The sequence below is a fragment of the Sus scrofa genome, chromosome 11, assembly GCF_054392235.1.
Source record: "Sus scrofa isolate SSC_HxYL_T2T_F1_AM1 chromosome 11, Sscrofa_HxYL_maternal_Yorkshire_Landrace_v2.0, whole genome shotgun sequence".
Classification (NCBI taxonomy): Eukaryota; Metazoa; Chordata; class Mammalia; order Artiodactyla; family Suidae; genus Sus; species Sus scrofa.
In genome coordinates this window covers 44,302,445-44,327,270 of record NC_139393.1, presented here as the reverse complement: position 1 = coordinate 44,327,270, position 24,826 = coordinate 44,302,445, and positions in this window count along the sequence as shown.

The window sequence follows — 24,826 nt, the reverse complement described above, 5'->3', positions numbered from 1 at the left end:
GTATCAAGAACCAAAAACAACTCCTTTTAAATATAAGCTATTTCCATGGTGATTTTGAGTGTGAATTCAAGGGTTCATTTGAAGTTTCAGACTGTACATATAAAACTTTGCTTTAGAAATTCTCAGAACAAAGAGAGCTGATAGTGATGCTACTATAACATAATGCTGCAGGTAGTCACCTACTCAGGCTTAGATCATAGAATTTTTCTCCAATATTTAAAAGTAGTGTTTTTAGGCCATGAGTAATTTTTGCTGATTATTTGAACTGTGAACATATAAACTCAAGAATTTATATGTGGCTATTAATGGTTATGTGCCCATGTCTAAGTCCAGAAAATCCAATTTTCTGAAAGTGATAAAGAGATAATGCTATATGCCAGAAGCAACAAGGTCCAGAGTATATTCTAGGGAGAGAAATTAATTGAGAGACAAGCTTTCTAGGACTTCCACTGAGGGTTTCTAATGAGCTTTCAACATACTTCCTTTTCTTAGGTACCCAATAAAGTATGTTGATAGTTGTAACGAAGTCTCTCTCTCTTTTTTTTTTTTTCCCTGAAAGGATCTCTTTTTACTTGCAAATAAACAAAAGCATTAAGATAACTCATCAGGAGTTCCCGTCGTGGCGCAGTGGTTAATGAATCCGACTAGGAACCATGAGGTTGCGGGTTTGGTCCCTGCCCTTGCTCAGTGGATTAATGATCTGGCGTTGCAGTGAGCTGTGGTGTAGGTTGCAGACGTGGCTCAGATCCCGAGTTCCTGTGGCTCTGGCATAGGCCGGTGGCTACAGCTCCGATTCGACCCCTAGCCTGGGAATCTCCATATGCCGCGGGAGCGGCCCAGAGAAATAGCAAAAAGACAAAAAAAAAAAAAAAAAAAACACCTCATCAAAAAAAGTGTTATCCAGTAGCCTGTGGAATTGTTAAGTAGAATGGTGTTTTGACAGTTTATCCATTTTAATTGGCTTCCCAGTACATAGGTGCTGCACAGAAGTTTTGCTTTTGCTTTTGTATTTGTTTTTGTTTATTTGCTTTATAATTGTAGAATTGATTAGCTCCATGCACTTTACCTAATAAACAGCATTACCAGATGCTTGTGTTCCCAGAGAAAACCAAGACTTGGAGGAATTTACAGGCAGTAAATTTTACTGGTTGGGAGGAGGTCAGTGAATTATGTGTGAAGCCACATTGCCTGGAAGCCAAGAGAACAAGTTCTTTCTAGAACAAGTTACCAGCATTGTGAATTCTGGTCTATACTCACTAGGGTTGTGAAGTTGAGCAAATTAATTAACCACTCTTTTGTTTAGTTCTCTTATCTATAAAGGGTGGATAAAAGAGTTCTAAGTTATATGGCTCGTGAGTTAATTGTGATGTGAACAGAGAGTGCCGGGGATATACTAACTAACAAACATATCATAACTGCCTAGACCTGTAGTATTAAACAGGGTGACTTTTGGGACGAGATTATGAGTAGTCAGGTACAGACAAAAGGAGAGTTCATTCTTTTTAGGAAATGGAAGAATGCAAAAGCAATGCTGTTTGAAAAGAGTCATGGAATAATGCCAAAGACAATCAGTATTTTTATCAGATTTCATAGAATAGATGTCTACCAAAATGATTATATGGGGATCCTGAATTAATTGTGGAGAAAAAGGCAGAATCCACAGAAAACTGATAATATATTTTTTATTTGTACTCAGCATGACTCTTTGTTTCTGGTATATTTTTGCTTGAAATGCATCACAGTTAAGGTAGTAAAAGTTTGAGTGAAAACAAGTTACTTGGGAATAAATGGGCTATGGGGAAAGCAGATTGCATTAAAGGTCCTGTTCTTTCCCACCTTACATCCAATCTATTGCAATTCATGTCATCTCCACCTTCAAAATATATCTTGGATCTGACTTTCCCCAATTTGACCTCCATCTTCTTCACCTGGCTTATTGCCGGAACCTACATGCTGGTCTCAACAATGCTACTGTTGCACAGTTTTTATTTATTTTCCCCAGAGTAATAGACGCAATTCTATATAACCTAATAGTTCCCGGGTCAATCCTCTGCCCCAGCTCGTGTTTCCCCTCTCATCTAGAACAAAAGGTACTGAAATGGGCTGAAAGGCCACCATAGTCCCTCATATTGCCTTATTTCCTGCTCTAACCCTCTTGCTCACTCCACAGCAATAATGTTGGCCTCTTTCTATTTCTTCAAACACATAGAGCAAACACATTTGAGACAGTTGCAGTTCCCTTGCTTAGATCTTGCCTTCCAAAATATTGATACTTTTATATTCTACTTTTTTTTTTTGGTATCCTTATTAAGAAAAATTTCCTGTCTAAATATCAGCTTTTTCTAATTATCCTTGCATCTTACTTGATTTCTTTCTGTACAATGGTATTTTTTACATCAAATAACATTTATTTGTACACTATTGGGTTTAAAAATCCCAAGGGTGATGGCTTTGTCTAATTTTTTTCTAATAGGAAACTCTGGTTTCTTGGACTCAGAATTACGTCTAGGGAGCAAAACTGCAGATGAGAACTAGCAGACAGTTTAAGACTACATTTTCATAAAATTCTAACTCAAATGCTCTGTCAAAATTTCTTTTGATACCTGTGGCCTATCTAGCAGCCAAAATCTTTCTTTTGCATATTTCACTATGCAAAACTATTTGGTTGTTTTGATTTATCTTCCTAAGATCAAGGAAAATTATGTAGTTTAACATGTTTAATATGAATCACAAATATGCTAATTATACATATATGGCCATTTTCTTTTTATTAAGAGCTTCCTTGGACTGGATTTCATCATAAATGTCATGTAGCGCCAGCTTAAAACTATTTAGAAGGAATAAAATGAGCTTAAACCAGATAAACAAGAGTGTATCAAGTGTATGTATGTATATATGAATATAAATGTATGTGTATTTGTTTTAGTTTTATGTATATAGTCATATGTAGAAGATATTAATATATTTTATTATATATATGTATATATAAATGAAACATAAATATATATTTATACATAGAAAGTATAATTAATCAAGTGTGAAAATTATAAAATGGAAAATTATATTTTAATGGATACATTTAACCATGAGAATAAAATTTCCAGTTTTGCTTTTTTTTCACTATTTATGAATTGGTCTAGAAAGATAAGTTGAGCATAGCAGGAAAACAATAAAAATACCTGCAATATTTACTCCTACCTCTCTCCACACTGTAATGTATGGCTGAAATAATGTTCCAAGGAGAAAGTATGATTTTCAATGTATTTCTCTGAAGAAGAAATGTGCAATTTATATGTCTATTTACACATTCATTGTAAATGAAGTTTTGAGGGACATAAAAATCCTTATACAATTTTCATTATCATTTCCATAATCACCTACATAGAACTTTGATTTATTATAGGGGAAGGTTGCTTCTTTTTATGAACTGTGGCATCTAGTTTTTAGATTTGAAGTAGTATTTTCTGATTTATGTTGTCATTAATATCATGGACTCTGTGAAAAATCACCATTCCATCCCAGTTGGGCACTACCCTTGGGAGGATAGGTCACGGCTATCTAACAGCGGCATCCACAGCTGTTCGTGCTGACGCAGATTTGAGTGTTATTTCCTTGACAGAGGTCACAGAGAAGCAGTAGGAGATAATTTTATGAGGCATCTGCTATATTTGTGGTTAGACTCATTCTTCAAGATTGACCTACAAACTTTAGTTTCTGCAAGAAAATTACATTAAATCAAGACTCAGGGGCTTATAAATAGAAAGCTATAACAAATGAACTTTCATATGAATGGAATGTTATCTTCAAATGAAAAATCAATATAGTTAAAACCAATAAAATGTTGGTTTCAAAAGAGACTAAAATACAGGTCAAATGAGTATATTTAACTTGAAAAGCTATAAACTATAATATAAAAATCCAGCTAGAGTATGCAAGTATACAGCAGTCAATGCTGAGGTTTATCTATACAATTAAGCTGGAATCTCTTCCTTGAAATACTCATTGTTTACAACTAGAGCAAGTAAAATATGATTGCAATAAACAATTTAAAGTAATTTTATTTATTTATTTATTTTGTCTTTTCTAGGGCTGCACCTGCGGCTTATGGAGGTTCCCAGGCTAGGGGGGGCTAATCTGAGTTGTAGCCTCCAGCCTAAGCCACAGCCATAGCAATGCAGGATCTGAGCTGCATCTGTGACCTACACCACAGCTCATGGCAATGCTGGATCCTTAATCCACTGAGCGAGGCCAGGGATTGAACCCACAACCTCATGGTTTCTAATCGGATGGGACTCCTAAAGTAATTTTAAATGTTATTATCAACGTCTTGTTTAAGCAAAATCTATTCTCAAAAATACTTTGCTACAAATTAATTAAAATCTGAAAGATCTAGCTCTGGTTTCCTCTTCCAAAGCTTATTCCTAGGCTCTTAAGCCATCAGAAAAAAAAAAAAAAAAAAGAAGTCAGAGGCTTACAAGCTTTGAAGTCAGAACTATGTTCAAGTGTTTCCTTGTTACTTATGTGTATGACATTGAACAAATTACTTAAATCTTATGAGCTTGTTACTTCATCTGTAAAATGAATATTGAAATTCTGTAGTATAATTTTGTCATAATTATAAAATTAAATGCCCTCAAAATTACCTAGACAAGTATCAGGTAACTATTAGTTATTTACTAAATATATACTGTGTAAATACTTTATAAGCTCAACTCCAAAAGAATGCTGTATAACTAAACTCTAGGAATTCAAGAAATCAAAATAATTATTTTTATAGAGATAACTTTTATAGAGAACAAGTGATAAAATGTGCTTTCATTTAATTATTTTCTAATTAATTAGTTTTTTTTTTTTCCTGAGAAAATGGTTTTTCTTGCCTAACACTTTCCAAGAAAAACTCTCAGATGCAGGTATGATGACAGATAGGAGCAAGGTTTGAAAGAGAATTTTGACTGTATATGAGATAGGCCGTACTCAAGGAAAGAACAGGTTAAGTAGAAGTGACATGAAAAATGTGTCATTTTAGGGAAAATGTGGATCCTTCAATTTTTCTCAGTGAGGGAATAGAAGGGTAAGATGTATAGTTAGATATATATCTTTTGTGTGGAAAATTTAAAATTTATTCTATATCTAATGGGAAAACTTTGAGTGTTTAAAATATGCTAGCGACATATATTTAACTACACATGAATTAAAAACTGGTTTTGTAACATAACCAATATAATTTGAGAAAAGTATTTTTTTTTTTGTCTTTTGTCTTTTTAGGCCCACACTTGTGGCATATGGATGTTCCCAAGCTTGGGGTCAAATCAGAGCTACAGCTGCCATCCTATGCCACAGCCATAGCAAAACAAGATCTGAGCCATGTCTGTAAACTACACCACAGGTCATGACAACTCCATATTTTTAACCCACTGAGCAAGGCCAGGAATCAAACCCACATCTTCATGGATACTAGTCAGGTTCATTAACCACTGAGCCACAATGGAACTTTCAGAAAAGTATTTTTGAATACAGAGATAAATAAGTCCTAATCTCCTCTTCAAGAAAATTTATAAAACTGAACATTTTAGACAGAGAAACACTAGATACACTCAAATATTTTTCATTTGACTTTATTACCTGTTTTTGCTGATGGAAATGTATCATTTCCATAAAGGTTGTAAAATACATTGAAAAATAAATCTAGCTAGGGAAGTGGCCAAATAAGCAGAGTAGGAAGACCCTGAGATAATCTCCTTCTACAGGTACACGGTAATTACAGCTATTTACAGAACAGCTATCAATGAGAACAAGCTAAAGACTAGCAGAAATTATTTTCCATAAACCAAAACTCAAAAGAAGGAACCATAATGAAATAGGTGGGGGGGCAGAGATGAGAGTAGTCAAGACCCTCAACCATATATATGTGACTCACAAATAGGAGGAAAATCAGAACTCAGAGGTTCTTCCAAAAGAGCAAAAGTTTTGATCATCACATTGGACTCACTAGCTTAGGGCTCCTTCACTAGAAAGAAAAGCCTCCAGAACATTTGGCTTTGAAAGGCAGCAGGGCTTTTTTTCAGGAGAGCCAGAGAGGGATATGAAATAGAGACTCCACTCTTAAAAGGCATTCTCAAACTTTCACAAGCTCTAAGACCCAGGACAGAAAAAATAATTTGAAAAGAGCCTGGGTCAGAGCCATTTACTGATCATAGAGAGTGTCTCAGAAAGGCAGGAGTTAACTGGGACACATCATGGAGGCACAGAGGCTGTCAACAGCTATTTTGGGGAGCTCATTCTATCACGAGGACACTGGTGCTGGCAAGCAGCATTCTATAGTCCTTCCTCTAGGTTATTAGTGCGAGGACTTGATTTCTCCACTAATCAGTCAACACCTGTCTTGGCATACCCGAGACCAAGCAATTAAATGTGTAGGGGCAAAATTCTACTCACCAGTAGGCAGGATGATGTATGACACCCGGAGCCCCTTGCTACCCTGGAACTTGACACAATCTACCAGGGGACTGAGAGCCAGGCCCCACTTACCAGTGGGCCAGTACTAGCCCCAATATGCTGGGGCCAACAACCAGAGACTCTAGAACACAGCTACTCTCATCAGAAGGTTGACACTAACCCTGTGACCCTCTTGTCATACATCCAGCACACAGCAGTCTCTTCACTAAGTAGAGCCTGGCAAACAATCTGACTAGGGGCCAAATGTACCTACCAGCATACCCAAAGTTGTCAATCCATCACAAGAGAAGGGCCTAGACAGTCCCCTTAGAGGATGCTCCTAGAGTATATATCTCTGATAACCAAAGAGGGGTGAACATTTTGGCCCATGGGACATCTCTTAACTTAGGCCACTTCTCCCAGATAGGAACATGTACCAATCTATTAAATACAGGGAAATAAAAGACAGAGAATTAGGCAAAATTAAGTTACAGAGGAATATTTTTGAAAAACACAAATAAAGATAAAAACCTCAGAAGAGTGAAGATAATCAATATACCCAATAAAGATTTCAAGTAATGATTATAAAAATGTTTAAATAATTTGGAAGAAGAATAGATGAACACTGAGAAGTCGAACAAAGTTAAAAAATATAAAGAAGAACCAACATGAGCTGAATAATACAGTACTGAAATTATATATATATGCCAGAAAGAATCAATAGTGCCTTATATGACATGGAGAAGTGAATCAATGAATGAGAAGACAATTGTGGTGGTAATCACTCAAGTTAACTAAAAAAAAAAAAAAAAAAAAGAATGAGGCCAATTTAAGAGACCACTAGGACAACATGAAGAATGCTAACATTTGCATCATATGCATCCCAGTAGGAGAAGGGAGAAAGAACCACAAAACATGTTTGAAGACAAAATAGATTAAAAAAATTCCTAACCTGAGAAAAGAAACAGATATCCAGGTCCAGGAAGCACAGACATTTCCAAACACGACCGATCCAAGAGGACCACACCAAAACACATTGCAATTAAAACGGCAAAAATAAAAATTACTCAAAGCAGTAAGAGAAAGCAATAATTTATATACAAGGAAACTCCCATAAGACTATCAGCTGAATTTTCACCACAAACTCTGCAGGCCAGAAGGGAGTAGAAGGACATATTTAAAGTTATTAGATGAAAAACTCACAAAAATACTCTGCTCAGTAAGGCTAACATTCAGATTTTAAGGACGGATCAGGAGTTTTACAGACAAGGAAAATGTAAAAGAGCTCAACACTCAAAAACAGAGTTTTTAAGAAATATTAAAGTTACTTCTATAATTGAAAAATTAAAAAAAAACACAGAAACAAAATTATGAAAATAAAATCTCATTGTTAAAGGCAAATATAAAATAGAGATAGTAGATCAATTACTTATAAATCTACTGGGAAGGTTAAAAGAAAACAGTAATAAAATAATCTATAGTATTTTGGGGATACACAAACCAAAAAGATATGATATACAATGTCAAAACATTGGAGGGGATAAAATGAAGAGTTGGCAACACATGTTCAAACTTAAGACATCACTTACATAAAATAATCATCTACATATATATTGCTATATATAAATGTTATGGTAACCACAAACCAAAATTCTGTAAGTGATACACACACACACGAGAAATGAATACAAACATAACATAAAAGGTAGTTAACAAGTCACAAGGAAATAGTAAAAATTAAATGTACAAAAATAACTACAAAAGTAACCTCCAAATTATTAATAAAATGCATTATTTATATACTTAATTATATTAATGTCAATAAACTAAGCACTCTAATCAAAAGACAAAATGTTGAATGGATATAAAACCAAGAACCACCTGTATGCTGCCTATAACAGAGTTATTTCATATTTAAAAATACACACAGACATAAAGAAGTAGTATAGAAAAAGTTACTCCATGAAAATAGAAATAAAAACCAGAGTGGCTAAACTTATATCAGATAAAATAGACTTTAAAACAAAGTGAAATAAGACACAAAGAAAAACTCTACAAAATGATAAGGAACAATCCAATAGGAAGATGTAACAAGTGAAAATATATATGCACAAACATAGGCAGACCTAAATACGTGAAGCAAATATTAACAGATACAGAGACAGATATTGGTCTTAACATAATATTAGTAGAGGACTATAATACCCCATTTATATCAATGGACAGATTGTCCAGACAGAAAATGGATTAGGAAACATTGCCTTAAATGACATATTATACCAGATAGATTTAATAAATATATACATTTATAACATTATATAAATATAAATATATACATATATTTATATTAAAATATAAATTAAACTAAATATAAAAACATATTTATAACATTCATATATACATGAAACTTGCTATCCAAAAGCAGCAGAAGGCACATTCTTTTCAAATACACATGGAACATTCTCCAGTATAGAACACATGCTAGGCCAAAATAATTTTCAGTAAGTATAAGAAGATTAAAATCACATCAAGTATGTTTTCTAACACAATAGTATGAGACTGGAAATCATCTACAAGGAAAAAAACTGCAAGAAACACAAATACTTGGAGGCTTAATAATATTCTATTAAAAAAACAATGAGTCACTGAAGAAATCAAAGAGGAAATTAAAATAATACCTGGAGACAAATGAAGACAAAAATGCAACTGTCTACAATCCACAAGATGCAGCAAAACAGTTCTAAGAGGTTTACAGTGATACAAGCCTACCTCAAGAAATAAAAATCTCACACAGTCTAATTGTACAACCAAAGGGAATAGAAATAAAATAAAACAAACAAAACTCAAAGTTAGTAGAAGGAAAGAAATAATAAAAATTAGAGCATAAATAAATGAAATAGATGAAGAAATATTTTAATAAAACTAAGAACAGCTCTTTTGAAGAGAACAAAATTGATAATATGAGTAGACAGATTGCTAGTAAAGAAACTGAAATAGTAATAATAAAAACTCCCAACAAACAAAATCCAGGACCAGATGGCTTCACAGGTGAATTCCATAAAATATTTAGAGAAGAGTTAGGACCAATCCTTCTCAAACTATCCCCCAAATTTTCAGAAGCAGGAATAATATGAAGTCACACAATGAGGCCAGCCTTGTCCTGCTACCAAAACTAGACAAAGATATGAACAAAACAAAGGAACAAAAAATTACAGGTCAATGTCACTGGTAAACATACATGCAAAAATCCTCAACAAAATATTAGTAAACCAAATTCAACAATATTTTAAAATGATAGTACATCATGATCAAATGGGAGTTATCTCGGTGATATAAGCATGATTCATATCAGCAAACCAATCAATGTGATATACCACATTAACAGATTGAAAAATAAAAGTAGTATGATCATATCAATAGATGCAGAGAAAACTTTTGACAAATTTCAACACTCTTTCATAATAAAATCTCTCAATAAAGTTGGTATAAAGGGATTGTATCTCCACATATTGAAGGCCATATATGATAAGCCCACAGCTAACATTATACACAATGGTGCAAATTTGAAAATATTTCCTCTAAGTTCAGGAACAAGAGAAGGATACCCAATCTCTCCACTTTTCTTCAATATAGTACTGGAAGAAACAAAAGGGAGAAATAAAAGGAATCTCAACTGGAAAGAAAGAAGTTAAACTGTCACTATTTGCAAATAGGAAAATATATACATAGAAAATCCTAAAGATACCACCTAAAAAACTGCCAGAACTCATCCATGAATTCAGTAATATTGCAGGATATGCAATTAATATTCAGAAATATTCTGTGTATTTATATACTAGTAAAAATCTATCAGAAATAAAAATTAGGAAAACAATTCTATTTATAATCTCATCAAAAAAAAAAAAAAAAAAAAAAACACCTAGGGATAAATTTAACTGAAGAGTTAAAAGACCTGTAGTTGGAAAACTATAGGACACTGATGAAAGTAATTGAAGGTGACACAAACAGATGGAAATACATACTGTGCTCACAGACTGAAATTGCTCATATTGTTAAAATGATATTACCATCCAAGGCAGTCTACATATTCATGCAATCCCTATCAACATATCACTGGCATTTTCTATAGAACAGGAATAAATAATGCTGAAATTTGTTTTGCAACATAAAAAACCCTGAGTAGCCAAAACATACTGAGATAAAAGAACAAAGGGGGAAATATCACACTCTGTGGTTTTTAAATATACTACAAAGTTACTATAATCAAAACAGCACTACTTGCACAAAAATAGACACATAAATTAATAGACTAGAAAAAGGAGCCCCCCAAAAAACATACACTATATGAGTAATTAGTCTATAGAAAAAAAAGCAAGAATATATAATGGGGAAAGTAAGCCTCTTCAATAAATACTTTGGGAAACTGGACAGCTATATGCAAAATAAACTGGACCACTTTCTCACACCATATACATACATAAATGCAAAATCTGTGAAAGACTAAAATTGAGGACCTCAAATTACAAAACTTTTAGAAAACATAGGTAATATCCTCTTTGACATCAGTCCTAGCAATATTTTTTTAATATGTCTCCTCAGACAGGGAAACAAAAGCAGAAATAAACAAATGGGACTATGTCAAACTAAAGCTTTTTTGCACAGTAAAAGAAACTGTCAACAAAACAAAAATGTTGCGTACTGGATGGGAGAAGATATTTGCAAATGATTTATCTGACAAAAGATTAATATCTGAAACATAGAAAGAACTCATACAACTCAACCTCAAAAAAAAATGACCAGATTAAAAAAATAAGCAGTGAAATTAAAAAGACGTTTTCCAAATAAGACATACAAATGGCCAAAAGGCACATAGTCACTTATGATGGAGCATGTTAAAGGGAGAAAAAAGAATGTATATGTGTAAATGCAACTGTCTCACAATTATGTACAGTAGAAAAAAAATTGCATTGGGCAAATAACAGTAAAAAAAAATTTAAAATAAAAAATAAATTAAAAAAAAGATGCTCAGCATCACTAATCATCATGAAAATGTAAATAAAAATCACATATCACTTCACACCTTTCAAATGGCTATTATCAAAAAGATAACTGATAGCAAGTATTGATGATGTAGAGAAAAGAGAATATTCTGCAATGTTGATGGGATTGTATATTGGTGAATCTGTTATGGAAAACATGGAGATTCCTTAGAAAATTAAAAACAAAACTGCCACATAATCCAGCAATTCTACTCATGGGTATTTATCTAAAGAAAACAAAAATGATAATCAGAAGGGATATATGCATCTCTATATTTGTTGCAGCATTATTTACATTAGCCAAGATATGGAAGCAACCTAGGTACAAGTCAACAGTTAAATGGATAAAAAATATGTGGTATGCATGTATGTGTATGTATACATATAGATATATGCATATAATTAAATATATATATATAATGAAATATTACTCAGACATAAAAAAGAAAGAACTCTTGACCTCTGTGACAACATGAATGTACCTAGAGATATTACTCTAAGTGAAATGAGTCAGACAAAGCAAGTGAAATACTGTATGATTTCACTTACATGTGGAATCTAAAGAAAAATTAAATGAACAGACATATCAAAACAAAAACCGAAGTATCAATACAGAGAACAAACAGATGGTTGCTATGGGGAGGGAACTGGAGAGGAGAGAAATAAATGAGGGAATTTATGAAGTACAAACTTCTACTTATAAATTAGTCATAGGTATTAAATGTACAGTGTGAGGAATATAGTCAATAGTTATACATTTGGTGACAGATGGTAATTAAACCTATCATGGTAATTATTTTGAAATACAGATGTATCAACACACTATGTCATGTAACAGAAACTACAGTGCTTTGTTTGATTATCCTTCAAAAACAAATAGACAACTCATAGAAAAAGGGATCCAATTTATAGTTACCAGATGTAACTGGTATTAGAAGGAGGGGAATTTGGGACAAAGGTAGTCCAAAAGTACAAACTTCTAGTTATAAGACAAATAATTACCAAATATTTAATGTGCAACATGAAAAATAGAGCTAACACAATTATATTATACACTACACTTGAAAGTTGTTAGTAGAGTTAATCCTAAGAGTTATCATTACAAGGAAAAATGTTTTTTTTATTTCTTTAATTTTGAAACTTTCAAGATGATGGATATTCACTAAACATTTTGTGGTAATCATTTCATGATATATGTAAGTCGAAATATTATGTTGTATGTACTAAACTTATATAGTACTGGTATATCAGTTATATCTTAGTAAAAATGGAAGAAAAAAATCCCAAATGACACAAAAAAATAATCATAATCACAATATTTTCTAATTAAAATGAAAACAATTCCCCAAAGAATTACATTAAAAGCTTTTGTGTTCAGTAAATTTTCAATCCAATAAATTACTATATGAATCAATAACCAGTGTTCTTAAATAAAAAGTGTATGACTTACTTCTGTTTTCATTATTAACTTTAAGAAACTAATGACTTGTTTTGCTGAATGCTTAAAAGTAAAAAAGCTAGGAAAGCTGAAAAAAATCTATTAATTATTTCTTCCACACTAGAGGACACTGCATACTTGCTTCTTATGTGCAGAGGGAGAGAGAGAGGTTTCACTACAAACTTTCCCAATCTTTGGAATCCTCTAAGAAAATACTAAGACTTTTAATATTTTTTAAATTATGAAGACCTCATTAGTCTTATTCAGAATTTTAAAGAATTGCTGGTAAACAGTAACATGAAAATTATGTTGAAATTTTAGAGGCTCTAGGCATTCCTCATTGATTCAATCAAGGAGCCAAAAGGAAAAAGAGGTAGTAATGAGTAACATTTGTTTATCTTTATTTAATTTTGAATTATAAATCGCTGCCCTAGGAGACCCATTGTGATTGAAGGATGCCCATTTTCACAGAACTGGTATTTGATTCTTTAATTGAAAGTATTAAAAATACTTGTACAACATTAAGGAATTTTCTCTATGACAGATTTGTAAACGTCATTTTTTATTTCAAATTACTTTAATTTATGCATATAATATTCAAAGATTTACAAGAAAAATAAAATGTGTTAAATAATGACAAACAATAATCATACGAAGTTAGAGAATGATAAAGAAATGGAAGAAAGGGGGAACACTTTACTTAAATGCACAAAGAAAATCAAGCCTATCACCTGACTTATTGGGTTGAAATGGGAAATAGTGACATTGTCTCTTTCTTTCCCCTTCTAGTTACTAGAAAAACGTGTTTTTGATCTCTGAGCACTAAGCCATGGGGGAATGTGCCAAATTATAACAAATTACTGAATATTATTACCTATGGCTTGGTAAGAGTCCCAGTATTTGCTTAGAGGGCAAGTATTTTGACAGATATTTGGAAGAAATAGAAATGTGGTAAATTAATGGTAGGTTGAATGGTATTAAAAGTGAAAAACCATGTAGGGTTAATGTTTACAATCAGCAATTGGAGACATAATAAATAGCAAAATATGGGACATTTGTCAAGTTATATATTTTATATGCAAAGTAAGTACAAAGATGTGAACATTCTCCAATTTTATTTTTCTTTTTTATTTCAGAATATGATGTTTGGATATGCTATGAATAATAAAATAAAAAGCTTAATAGATGAATGAATAGTAACCTAACAATTTGAAGGCAATGAAAGTTCTACTTAAGAGCTTAAATGTAAAACTTATTTTGTTATTTTATTCATCTCAAGTATTATGTAATGGAAACAATCTTTTTCATTTTCCATGAGAGCTGAAGAGTGAAGAGTGATGGGTATTGGATTATAAGTTTTTCCAATGATTTATTATGATTTATTAAGAAAACAACTTTCCAGGAGTTCCTTTGTGGCTATACATGTTAAGGATCTTGCACTGTCACTGCTGCAGCTCTGGTTACAGCTGAGGTGCAAGTTTGATTTCTGGCCTGGGAACTTCTACATGCTTCTGGAACAGCTCCCCCCCAAAAAAGAAAAAAAGACAATAAAAAATTCTCTTAAAAATTTCTATTTAACCACAGCAGACCTGTTATAAAAAATATGATTGATCGTGTGAGAAAACTGACAATGATAGATATAATTTAAGATTGACAAGGTCCAGCGTTCTTCTATTCTTCTTGTATCCTGCCCTGTATTTTCTTTAAGAAATGATAAAATAGTTTAATTTGCTGTAAACTGGCTTTTTTCTTCTGTTAATCTTCCTTTAATCAATCAAAATCCTCACTACCTAATTATATCTAGTTTGGAAAGAAGGAACATTAAGCACATAATAATTAAAACATGTAAATTTCATATGATAAATACAACAGAATAAAATATAATAAATCGAAATAGTGGAGTCTTAAACATGATTGAAATAGTGAAGGAGTGAAAAACATGATTGAAATTGAAACAGTGGACTCTGAAAAACATAATTTTTAAGAAGGTGAAGGATGTGTTATGAAAGGAGTATAGATTTAACAGAGAACGTAAATCACTAAGTCTCTGAGGTGGGAATATTCTTGTTAAACTGAGAAACACTCTATAGTCCAGTGCAAAGAAAGACGATTAAGCTAGAGACACATGCAGGAATATGAAATTAGGGAATAATAGGGATAAAACATCCTGTAAATATGTGAAACTGTTGGGGAGTTTGAAACAGAGGACTAATATAGTTTGTTCCAAATGATAATGTTGGAGACCCACATTGCCTAGGCAGATGGCGAGAACATGGTAGCGAGGGAATGACATGGTCTAAGAATACCTCTGGTGGCTTGGATGAGAATGGTGGTGATGAGAAATGGTCAGATAATTGTCATATCATTTTAAAGGAATCTTTTGTTGATTAATTGAATATGAGATGTGGAGAGTCACGTTTTCAGCATGAACAATAGGAAGGATATTATCATTTGTTGAGTTGCACAAGTTTTTGACATTTTAAGTTTGAAATATCAACTTGAGATACCAATTGATCACCTGTGTGGAGACATCAAATAAGGGTTAGATCCAGGCTGGTTTGGTTGATATCATTCCCTGGACTCAAAGAAATCAACAAAAGAGTAGGGGTATAAGGAGAAGCAATTTTTTTCTAGGACTAAACATTAGGTATTACATCATTTGAAAATTAGGAATGATAAGGAGGAGCTTAGCATGCAGACTGATAGCATGCTTCCACTGAGGCATAATGAAAACCAGGAGAGTGGTGTTTCCTGGGAGCCAAATGGTGAAAGTATTCCAAAGCAGAGAAATAAATTAACAGTTCAAATACTAATGGTAGTTAAGAAAAAGTGAACTGAGGAGTGACCATGGATTTCTCACTGTGAAAGACATTGTCAATGTCATCTAAACTAGCTTTATTCCACTGGTAGTCATGAAAATCTGAGTGGAGTGAGTTCAAGAAATAAGAATTTCTGATTGTGTTATGGGCCAGATACTTGGGTTGAAATCTCTTATGTAAACAACAAAAGCAATCATGAATAACTTTAAAAATTCTCTGTACAATCACTGATGATGTGTGAAGAACACTAATATTTCCTATCTATGAATGAGGGCAGTTGAAACCTAGAAAATTAAGTAGATTAAGGTTCAAGTTCATTATCAATGCTTTCATATAACCAGATAAAACTGAGATCCATAGGCCATAGAAAAGAGAAAATAGGGCACATGATCCAGCCAGGGTTGGAAGTCCAAAAATAGATTTCTCCTGTAAAGCGAGGACTTTCAAAAAATACACTCTCATTGTAAGGTTAAATGAAAACTAATCTCCCTAACCCCTGGAGAATTGTCAAGAAATTAAGTTACATCTGGCTATTACCTGGTTTTGAAGGGGGATCATTACTGGAAATTTGAGACCTCACTTTAAACTTCTTATGGATATGCTAACTCCATTTGCAATACCTGCAAATTCAATATTTTCTTAAAAATTGTAATTTAGAGCAATCCCAGACTCATAGTATTACCAAACGCCTGGCAGAAGTAAGAGACAAAAACTTCTGAAAGGACTTTCTCTGATCCGAAGCCAGAATAATAATTCTACAAATAAAATGGCGTTGAAAAGGACTAGATTAGAGCAAAAATAGAAATAAATTTAAAGGAGTACAAATTTATTAAGCTTGTGATAAAGTAAGGTTCAATCAATTAGTTGAATGTAGGATGTAAATTTTGTCTAGAAATATATTTAAGAAATTTTTTAGTGATTATAAATGAGTAAACCGGCTATAATAGAAAAAAATAAAAATCATTATATATATTAAAAAAAAAGCAAGAATATTTGCCATTCCTTTTGAATGACACCTAGAAGGCAGTGGTCAATAAGACCACACTAAAAAAGCAAGTACCAAAATCTATGGTGTATGTTAGTGAGTCTTTGGAATCTTCTCTATCTTGAAATCAGTATTTGGAATTTCCAGGGAAGAACACCTACTTCTGAGGATAATAAATGCCTAGAAATTGGGTATTAAATGTAGCAATAGAACATATAATCACATAACTGACATAGTGGGAAAATAAGAAAGATATTACTAAGAGCAAAAAAAAAAAAAAAAAAAAAAGAAAAAAGTAACAAAAGGCATTAGTCATACCAGTCTGAAGAAGACAGGAGACAACTATGGGTCTCTTATGAGTCAGAGAAATGAAACTTTTATGTGAAGTGATGGCACTCAAAGGGCTGCACTCTTGAGAAAAGGGGAGATGAGAAAATAATAATACCTACCAGAAAAATCAAATTAAACAGAATCTAATGATTCCTCACCAAGGCTCCTGTTATTAAACACAAAACAGATTTTGAGTTTTCTCAAGACTTTACTCACATAGTTTTCAAGTTCTACTTTATGGGTCTACATAGTCTGAGATCATGTGAAGTGAAAATTTTACATAATACTTGAGCCAAAGCTAAGTGGAAGAAGCAAGTGCAAAAATTTCTGAAAGAACATATTCCTAATATGAACGGTAAAGGGCTTTGACTGAGAATACTTGATAATTAACTCAGCATTTAAACTTACTAAAACACAGATGCTTGCAACCTAAATGAATGTAAATATAAATGTTTTTTTAATGCAGAATTAGTCCATAAAGAATTCCTATAAAGTATCATTGGTAAAAGGTATTAGCTATAATATAATCGATAAATACAAGAAAGGATTTTAAACACAAAAAAGAAAAAGACGCATTAAAAATAATGCAAAAGACTTGAGAATCAAACATTTTCCTTATGTAAAATGTATGATTATTAATGTTAGAAATTTAATGTAAGAGGGAAGCACCATATCAAACATTTTAAAAACTACTTAGGGTGAATTATTTTTAGAATTGCCCAATGTGTACAAATGTCCTTATCTAAATTTTTATAATCTTTTTGACCTAAAATGTCATACCATAATTTTTTTTTCAGCAAGAGTCACCTCTTTGGGACTTAATTTTCTTATATAAATCTTCTCAACTAATTAATGGTAAGTATTTTAATTATATATTGTGTGATTCTTTAGTGACATGGAAACTAAGATGATAAAAAATTACATGATAAATCATACTTATGTTTTCAAACAAGCAATTTTTAATAACTTTTGCCTGCATTATTCTGCCAGTTATTTGTTTTGTAGGTCATAAATTCTCTACAATCAATTTAAATTATTCCACTGATATTCACCCACAACATGCCTGTTGTTCTGTTCCGCTTTAAATATTATATTCTGAATTTGCATTGTCTTAAATAAACTCATTCTTTAAAATATTCTATTTTTCTTTATAAAAATCATTCCTAGTCTTGTGACTTACACTCTGGTTTCACCTATTTCTCTACCCTCAGATATCAATGATGTTATTGTTCAAATTAATATTACTTAGATTTTGGCTATAATATAAAATGTATAAAGCTAAAAAGGAAGAAATAAAACCACATTACTGTTCCTTTTGTTACTTCTCATACATAATTCCTGATATCTTAAATTAAATACAAACACCTCAATTAGGATAACAACTCTTTATAGGTTTCATTCTCCAGGAAGTGAACTCCCAGATAGATCAGAGTTTGGAGAATTCATTAGAGAATGTTCTCAGGATCAACCAATGGAAAGAAAGAAAAAAAATTGAATTATTCAGTGAAAAAATATGTAATTTAGTATCATTTCATTGTAAGCCAGAGCATAGTCCTTAAGGAAATCTAAAGTGAATATGTTCCTTCAGAGTTTGCCAAATTGGTGCCTGGTGGCTGGACCTTTATACTCCCATGAAGACCAATCTTTCCTGGGAATGAGATTTAACTGCAAGATAGCTGAGATCAAAGAGCTACATGTCTATACCTCTCTATGTGGGTAGTGGTCAGAGAATAATTCCTTCATTCCTGAAGAAGGAATTAGTAATACACTTTATTCATCACAACAGTTTTGAATACATGGGTCCATCTTTGACCTGCTCCCAAAATACCTGCTTCCTACTCTTAGCTCCCTAGTGTAAAGGACAATAGTGAAGGCATCAATATTTGCAGATATTGATCTATATTCTTTATTTATGTTGTATACCAACATTTACTTTATTTTATAAAGGTATAAATATATAAAATATGTTTTATCTTCATCCTAATGAGGTTGCTGTGATATACTTGCTATCAAATGGACTAAGATTTTTATTCAGCTTACTTACAGAAGCATGTCTTATCTATCAAGTGGCTAATAATATTCTTGAAAATAAAGGCCATCTTTGTTTCCACAATTCCTAAAATTGTATTTAAGAATATGTACAATCTTGTATGAATATGTGCATGAATAAATGGAAAATAGAAACATAAATGCAACAGTTCTATACATGTTTAATTAAATTGAATTGCCACATGATTAAAGCTAATAGTTTAGTTTCTTTGCAAAAACTTCAGACACGACAATCCAATATGAATGTATGAATGCCTAAAATAAAGTCATGAATAGTTTGAGAGGTATGATTGTGGTATGATTCCTGATTCTCATTTCTCTAACTATGATCTCATAATACATTTCTATTCTGGGATATTAGATAAAAATATGGGGCATGTGAATAATATCATAAGCTGTTAAAGTCCTTTTAAAACATCAGCACAATTCAGTCCCAAAGAACCTCAGGGTAACTAAATGGGTTACATTCTTCCTCAAGAACAGATGTAGTAATTTTAATACATTTAACTATTTTATATGGGATCCAACTACTAAGTATTTTATATATATATATATATCTACATCTATCTATCTATGTCTATATATATATATATATATACATATCAATGATATCTGGAGCTATTAATCTGTGGATAGACTGTATAAATTTACTTCTTTTTAAAAATATATCTTTTCAAGGACTTAATTACACCTTAATTGACAAAATTTATCTTCTTCATTATTCTTTTTTGCATGAGCTATAAAATTATATTTTTATTCATAGTCACCTTGGAGACATAATAAATTTTCTATCACTTTTTAATTACAGTGATTTTCATTATTCATTATTTCCTTCAAAACAATAAAATCATCACACCATTGCTAAAATCATGAGTGAAATAAATGAACTAATTTATTGTTTTTTATTATGTTGTAATCAAATATACATGTAATATGTATGATACACAAAATAAAATTATTAACATACTACATATATGCTTTTGATGAATAATTTTTATTTTTATCAGTTATAAATTTTAACATTTCATTCAATAAAAATATATATGATACTCTTTTAGTTTGAAGCACATTAATGACTACCACTGTAATGCATGTTGGGCTGCACCTTGCAGGCCTACAAAGCCTGCACTTGCCCAGCTTCAAGACTGAAGAAAGAACTCAGAGTCAGCAACAGAGACATCAGTATTTTAATGGATGGAAGACCTTACACATCTGAGGCAAGGTTCTGGAGCAACACTCCACCAACTGCAGCAGGCAAGAGCAGGACATGCTGGCAGTTTTTGTTCATGGGGGCAAGGGAAGATTGACAGTTATAGGGAGAATTGATATCTGGTTGACTCATTGGTTACCAAGGAAAGTAGCAGAGGGGAACCACTCACCACCACTTTGATAAGAACCATTATTAGCTGGGACATGGACAAATGTGTATAAAGGTCAGTCATGTGAAGAGAATGTAGATGAGGCAGGCAATTCTCTATCTGGGAATGTACAGAAAGCAAGAGAACAGCCATCTTGAGTGGCCTGACCATAACTTCTACATATATAGTACAGATATGGATTAGAGGGTTACATCAAAATTCCGCTAATCATAACTGTCTTTGTATTAATCAAATTTGTTAACTTATTACTAATTTTTACAATGTTGAAAGTAGATATGATACTGTTAAAGTAATCACTTTTACCACATTGTTGTTTAGGGGAAAAACTTATGATAGAAATAATGAAAAGATCAAAGGATAAGTATATTTTTAATGAATTGCTAACTTTTTCAACTTAACTTTAGATAGCTTGTAGTTTATGGAGGTCTTTCATATTGAATATTTATTATATGAAACAATATCTTACAGCAAAAACAAGTACATTAATCAGGAACCCGCATATTAAAGTACACATTAGGTTCAATATTTCTGCTTTGGCCAGAATTCTATTTCATCCTACTGAGCAGGCCATAGCTGGATGAGAGAAGTATGAGGAATAAATATATGACAAATAAATTTATATGTTATAAATAAATATATAAATTATATGTTTTACTATATTGGATTTTGGAACAATTTTTTAACCTAGGATAAATTTGGAAGTTAATTGTAAACAACATAAACATGAATGAAGTAACTCAATAAAAATGTATTTCAGGGAGTTCCCGTCGTGACTCAGTGGTTAACAAATCCGACTAGGAACCATGGGGTTGCAGGTTCGGTCCCTGGCCTTGCTTAATGTGTTAAGGATCTGCCATTGCCATGAGCTGTGGTGTAGGTTGCAGACACGGCTCTGATCCTGCGTTGCTGTGGCTCTGGCATAGGCTGGCAGCTACAGCTCCATTCGACCCCTAGCCTGGGAACCACCATATGCTGCAGGAGCAGCCCAAGAAATGGCAAAAAGACAAAAAATAATAATAATAATGCATTTCATGAAATCTCATGGACGGCAAAGAAGTAAAATCATGTCAAGAGTATTCAGGAAGAGTGTGAACCTGGGATGTTCTCAGATCCCTAGTAGCATAGTTCTTTATAATATTCTTCTATCAAAGCAACCCAGCGTATAAATTTGTCTTATGACACAAATGCAGAAAAAGTTAATGATTTTTGCTTTTTGCTAATCAATGAATAGTCTTCTTTGGGATTAAGAGTTTTCTGTTGTCCAATTAGCTATTGATAAAGACCAATAGTGGAAATATGTATGGAAGTATGTAAGAACATCCTTCTGTTTCACCGAATGTCTAAACAATCCAAGATAGTGATTGTCTCATTGATTTTCAACTGGATTTGTATCTCAATAATTCCTAAATCATTCGAATTTCCCCATATATTTACCAAGAATATTTCTTGATAGCTCAGCTGTTCTATTGATATAATGGTAAGGAAATAAGAAAGTTTGAAGGCATAGAAATTGAAGTAGAGATGAAGAAAATAAAAACATATTGTATAATATTTTTTTGAAAAGACAACCATCCAAGGGGATAAAGCTCACTTGAAGTAGGTGAATAGGTGATGATAAAGCAAAGAGTATCATGACATTGTTTGAAATCCAAGGGAAGAGAGAGGGAAAGTAAAGTAGTTTGTAATTAGTATTTGTTTTGCAACAGGTACTATTTAAGGTCATTGACATATTCCTCTCTCTCTCTCAAATAAAGCTTGTGGCAAGTAGGTGAAGAATTATGCCATCTTAAATAAAGATTTCTGAAACAAAGAGTGATTAACATGTCTAAATTCACAGAGCTTTTGGATGGTTTAACTATGACTCAAACCTGAATGTCTCTAAGTTCAAATTCTATGGATTTTTCAATTCTTCATAGCAGGAATGTCAGAAGAACATAATTTTAAAAGATAATAAATTGACATCTGCAGAAGTACATGTATAAAATTCAGAACTATGAGTAGCAATGAGTAAAAACTCAGGATCCTGAGAAATATTGATCAGAGAATTTAAAGAATGAGTGAGAAATTAGCTAAAGAAACAATTTCAATATTTATTCACCTGAATTAAGCTCCAGATTTCTAAAAATAAGTTATTTGTTACCCTTCAATAAATATTTGGATTATAATTCAATATTAGCACTTCAATGAAAATTATGACATTTCACTCACAGTTCATTCCTTTCTGTGGTTTGGTGCCTCCATATTTGACATTTTATGTTTATTTATTTTTTACACATATCTCTTTTATAGTAGGCATTTTTAAATTTCTCAGTTTAGCATTCCTGGGTCACAGAATTGGCATCACAACTCTTCACTCAATTCTTGTCCCATTGTTCCCTTTCACTCACTCTTTAGATAAATTCTACATTTAGCAGTAAACAGAGGAGAAAATTTGAGAATCTTGTGAAAGCTCTTCCTAATGACATTCTTTGCTCATTACTCTGTGAATAATAATGACAGCTAATTTAAACTTAATACACAGGCAATTTCTTTGAATATCCACACCAATAGCTTTAGAAAGTTAATGATCTCAAGGCTGAGGTAAAATCTCTGGGACAATTTAGGAAATTTTCAACTCACTGAGCAAACATAAGCAAAAAAATCTCTGGAAAGAAGTTATAAGACCACATATTAGTTAAATTCATAATATGTGCAAATACTTTAATATTTCTATATAAATTTAGCATTTAGATGTATTGAATACAGCCATGCTTATATCTATATAATATGAATGAAAATATATATTTATTTTTTATTTTATTTTAAACTATTTATTTAATATATTAATTTTGTTATAGTTCATTAACTTTTCAAAATTTAATTTTATTGGAGTATATTTGATTCACAATCTTGTATTAGTTTCAGGTGTACAGCAGAGTGAATCAGTCATACATGTAAATACATCCATTCTTTATTCCCACATAGGTTATTACAAACAATTGAATAGATTTTCCTGTGCTGTACAGTAGGTTCTCACTGATCATCTATTTTATACAGTAGTGTATATATGTTATTTCCACCCTCCCAATTCTTCTTTCCCCTCAACAGTTTCACCTAGGGTAACCATAAGACTGGTTTTGAAACCTATGAGTTTGATTCTGTTATTTGTAAATAAGTTATTTTGTATGATTTTCATTAGAAGCCACATATAAATTATATAATATGGTATTTGCCTTTCTCTGACATATTTCATTCAGTATGATAACTCATGTTTCTATAATTGTATTATCATGGGAATATAATTGGTGTTTGCAGTTTAAAAGATACATTTTATATTTGATGGTGTATTATTGACACTCTGAACAGATAAACTATAATAGTCTCTCTTCTTATTATCTTTGCTATCTCCTTGATAGCTTACAATAATGCTTACAGATTAAGTTGCTATTCCATAGAAGTACAGTGAATACCATGTATATTGCTTTTGTCATATTCTTGCCTGATCCACACTTGGCTTGATGGAAAAGGGACTATGCTTTATAGTCAAAACCTTTCTAGCCACTGGAGATTCTTTTATATTTTTAAGGACTTGTTCAGACAATTGAATGACAACTCTAGTTACATTTACCACTCAGGGGCCACCAGATTAATAAAGAAAAAATTAAAATAAGTTGGGCATTCAAAATCACCAATAATAATCATAAAAATTAGGGGAGTAAGTGATACAATATCTAAAGGTACTAGAAAAGACAACTTAGATAATAACATATTGGGGTGATTTATCTTCCATTTTACCTCATGATGTACATCTCTAGTTCAGTTTCTCTCAAATTTTAATAATCCCCATATCATAATTCAGAATGCTGCCTGCCACTTTTCCATCAAGTGTTAATTTAGTGACTAATAAGTATCATGTATGTGGAAGGGATTGTAATAATATTTGTAAATAATAGAGTTATATAGTATTTACATATAAAAAAGAGGTAGATAATTAAAATGCTTACCCTAATGACTTTGTATTAAGTGTAATGACAGAAATGCCAAAATTCTAGAATAGAGAATAATAGGTATGCTGGAGATCCTTGATTTTTCTTAATCATGAATTTCTCCATTATTTTGTTTTTCTGTATCTTTTTCGAAGAAGAATAAAGCAGCCAGTTACATTTGGGAAGTGGGCCTCTTGTTAAAGATGGCCCAATACACAGAACTAGGCCATATTAATTCCTTGTAGATATGACATACATAATCTCTTAGATACCAACATCAGACAGGATCACTCAGAAATTATGTTAAAGTGAGAAAAATAAAAACAAGGTCACTGCACAACTCACGAAATGGCAAACATCCCCATTCCTCAGCTATTATGAATGACA